The following is a 4,576-nucleotide window of genomic DNA, read 5'->3' on the forward strand; positions in this document are numbered from 1 at the left end:
ATTATGACATTAGAAACCATAATACAAAGCCTTTTGGAGGGGGGACCGGCTCCATGCAAATCCGGTCCTCAACTATTGTCAATAGCTTAATTTCTCTCTCTTTTGAAAGTATTGTTGATGCTATCTAACTAGGTGTTATGCTTTTTATTGCTCTCTCCACCCAAGCACTCTTGTAATTCTCATTAGGAATATATTCTAATGAAATGCCCACTATGTTCATGCTAATTTCCGCTACACATAAATTTTTAGACCATTAAATGTTACATTGGTATCAATTGGATGCTTTGTGTGTGACGTAAAAAGTCTTTGAATATCCCTACATAGGAGGGGGCGAGCCTAGCAAGTAGGGGATGAGAGAGAAGGCCACACACACACACACACAAGCTCCCTTTACACAAAGGGAATGAGGGACACATGTCAGCTCCCTAGGCCAGATGCCCACAAGGTGTACTCAATTCCTATTGGATGACCCTTGAAGTGGACCAATGAGAATTAGGCTAAAGTAAATTTAGCCTAATTAATTTTAAAACACTTAATAAAAAGAACCAATGAAAATTAAGTCTCCTGGATGAGTATTGGACAGCCTGTGAAGGGGTCCAATAGGAATTCAGCAGCCCAATGGGCTACTTAATTCCTATTGGTCAGAATGGGGAAAGGTCCAATGGGCATTTAATTCATTTAAATCGCTTAAGTTTAATTGATTAAGCTCTCACAAAAGGGGAAAGGGGGACACATGTCAGAAGGCTATCACTTATGCTGCTTAATAGCCATTTGCTTGACTTGGGGAGGTCTAACGGGGAGCCTGCAAGAGCAAATAGCAAGAGGGCTTGCCCAAGAGAGAGTGGGGGCTGATTTTTGCAAGGCATTATCACACACACACACTCACACAATCTCATGTGTGAAGAAAGAGAAGACTATCTCTTCCCAAGCTTTAATGGAGAGCTCATCACCTACTCCAAGCTTGTGAGATAGAAGCCTACATCCACACACTCTTGGCTTGTGGATGCAAATCCAACCAAGAGCCAAGCTTCAATGCATGCTCATCTCCTCTACCAAGCTAAAGCTATGCTAATATGAGTGATTATGTGAGGAGATGTACATCTTTCTTGTAAGATACTCCTTCTTCCTCTCAATCTACTCTCATACCCTGCTAGCTCTCACCATCTTCGAAGGTGTGTGAGGTCTTGGGTCTGAGAACGGGGATAATTAAAGTTGTGTTTACTAAGTGTTTTGCTTAGTGCATGAAGCTTTCATCTTCATTGCACTAGCTAGTCTTGAAGGAACACAAAGAATTGTATTGTACAATGTCTCTCTTGATGGGAGAAACCATAATACAAAGCCTTTTGGAGGGGGGACCGGCTCCATGTAAATCCGGTCCTCAATTGTTGTCAATAGCTTAATTTCTCTCTCTTTTGAAAGTATTGTTGATGCTATCTAACTAGGTGTTATGCTTTTTGTTGCTCTCTCCACCCAAGCACTCTTGGAATTCTCATTAGGAATCTATTCTAATGAAATGCCCACTATGTTCATGCTAATTTCCGCTACAGATAAGTTTTTAGACCATTAAATGTTACACATGTTGTTTGGCATGGTCAGCTTGCTGTGTAGCTTCCGTTTGGTGTTTAATTCAGAATCTTTTTCCTTGTTGGTCTCGGCTTCTTCATTGGTATTTGGGCCTGGTGGTGATTATGGTGGAGTAGGCATTGGCTGGTCCTGTTGTTCCGGTGGTGGTGAGGTGGGTTGAGGAGATGTGTGGCTCTGCTCTGGAGTAGCCGCTTGCTCAACTTTCTTTGCCGCTTCTTCCGCCTCTTTCATCTTTAAGGCTTCTGCCTCTTGGTACATCCTTTCTAACTAATCTTTGGGATCCTCGGCCTCTTTTCTTGAATGATGCTTCATTCTAAGTCCTTTCAAGCCGGTGGGTACCCACTTTTTAGGGTCTTTGCCTAGTGCGCTGATACACCTGTTTTTCTCTTTCAAATCTTGCTTGTTTATGAGCTGGCTCCTCTTGGTGGGCAGCCACAGCTTTTTGCTTCATCTCTTCCCTCCTAGCTCTTTTTTCTTCGTTGTTAGAGATTTCACTGTGGTGCTGCTCTAATGAGCTATCATCTGATTCATCACCTTATTTAAATGATCTTTTACCTGATCTTGTAGCTCTTGGAGAGGGCTGTGCTGCCAAGATCCATGTATTCTTATCCGGGGCAGGCGGTAGGTTGTCAGCCATGTCGATGGCATGATAGGCTATTCTAGTTAATACTTCTAGCGCGCCCAAGTATGTTATCTTCCCCTCCTTCTTGGTGGCCTTTAACGTTGTCAAAACATAATACACATGGTCCACAGGCTACCTTGTTGTTGACTTCAAAACTTGTGTAAAAGTGGTGTCCACTGCGTGATTTGGTGTCGTGTACCTAGGTGGCCTTTTTGCCAGGAAATGGAAGTGTTGATGGTACAGACAGGCTGGCTCTTCCACCTGTTTGTGGATGAGATCGGCGAATGTAGCCGCGGCTATTTTCTTTGTGAATGTGCCCGCTGTCTTCCTGTCTCCTGCCCGCATGGTCATGCCTTCAGCGGGCAGTCTGAGTGCCTCTGCCACAATATCTTTTGTAATTACAACCTCTACCTTATTTCCCTTGTTGTCTGATATCTGGGCACTTCCGTCTTCTTTGATTGTGGACAGAAGCTCGTAAGCTTTCTGAAAGTCCACTCCGCAAGGCTCTTGTTCGTAGAAATGTCAGAGCCCCAACCTGCGGGTAGCCTCTTTGGTTTCCAGCTTTGCTGCGACATCATAAACCTCTTTAGGCAAGAGTTGCAACTCCACCGGATGCCCTTCTTCACTCTTAAACCTGCCAGTGAAAATCGTGGTGTGGTGCTCTTCCAACTGTTCTTTAGAAAGGTAGGATGTTTTTGCCGCCTTTACTGATTCGGGGTGTGCGCTCCTTTCCGCACTGTCGAAGCAAGGGACTTGCCGATACACCGTGTGCGAGCCACAAATGGCTCCAAGCACACAACAAGACTAATCTAGCAAGCTCAAGAGAGAAAAGGGTGTGTCACTCACCACTCTACGCTCGCCTTCGTGGTGGATTGCTCGCCGCGATGAAGAAGAAGCTACAGTCATGCCGCGCTCAACCGCTTTGCCGCCACCGTGCCTTCGTAGCAATGCTCGATCTCTCTCTCTCTCTCTCTCTCTCTCTCTCTCTCTCTCTCTCTCTCTCTCTCTCTCTCTCTCACACACACACACACACACACACGCCCACAAGGAGGTGAAGAAGAAGAAGATGGAGATGGAGATGGAGCAAGAGCACTCTTCTATTCCATAAATGAGAGAATGAATGAATTTTAGGTTTAGTTGGCTTTTATATGAGCTCACCCCATTCACACTTGGGCGCCCATGCTTAGCCAACTAATCCCTTGAATGTCCCAGTTAGAGTGCGCTCTCATCGGCGATCACTCTTACCCTTTTCCTATTGGTCCGACAAGCCCGGTACCTGACTCTACCAAATATATAATACACGTCCGTCGTAGGTGATGGGGTGTCCGTGAGCCGTGAGGGTTAACATGCCCCCCTTCCTGATGTAGATTCCATCCTCGGAAGCTATTGAGTTGAAGCTCGTTCGTCGAGGTGGAAGAGCATTTGAGATGAATGTCCTTAGCCTTCTTCAGTCACTGCAAAATCAAACAACATTGGCACAGTAATTGCATTCTCATAAGTGATTAAAAAGAATATGCAATTTTAGGTAGACAAATTGATTGGTAAAAGAATTTCAAACAATTTGTCAGCAATGAACATTAAATTGCAATGTAATCAAATGCATAAACAGATGTAAAGATATAAAATTAAACAAGTCTGGGGTCGCTAATTTGACGGTCGAAAGGCACTAGAGATCGAATATTAATACCATGGGTAGGCTTCTTAATTTTCTGTGGTCAATTAAGTTGTTTAATCGTGAGAGCCAAGTATTCATGTTCGAGGGCTGACTAGAGGCTATATCTAGAAGACCTTGTAGTTAAGCTACCATAAAAGGAATTTCTCATGAAATCATCGCCTGACTGATTACTTTTTCTTTGACCCCCCAAAGTCTTTTCACAGTGATTCAATTTGATGTGTGTGCTTATTTTGTATTCCTTGGGTTTTTTGCTTTTCAAGGAAAAGCGCCCACACTGGGAACCTCTAAGGCTCTAGTACCATAGGCAATACATGTGAGTGAAGTACCAAAACAAGCTGAGATTTCTCTTCCAGCTTAAGATTTTACAGTGTGGCACTTTGATTTTTTGTTTGTTCTTTTTCAGCATTTTAAATTTGTAACTTTGGGGGGTCATATAACACTGATACACCTCCCCAGGCTCATCACACTAGTAAACTCCCTTTATAATACTTAAGCTAAAGGTCAATAGGGTCAAGCCCACTAGAAATCCCTAGTACATTTCTCACAATGCTGCCTAAATCGGATTAAGAACCTAAGTAACCATTGATTATTAGGAAGGCATTACCCATGGTATTAAGAGAAGATCTCTAACACCTAACTTGGTCAAACTAGCTTAGTTGGACTGCTTGATTTTTAAACCTAAACAAGTGATTATG

Source organism: Adiantum capillus-veneris, chromosome 10, assembly GCF_014529385.1.
Source record: "Adiantum capillus-veneris isolate H3 chromosome 10, ASM1452938v2, whole genome shotgun sequence".
NCBI classification, from domain to species: Eukaryota; Viridiplantae; Streptophyta; class Polypodiopsida; order Polypodiales; family Pteridaceae; genus Adiantum; species Adiantum capillus-veneris.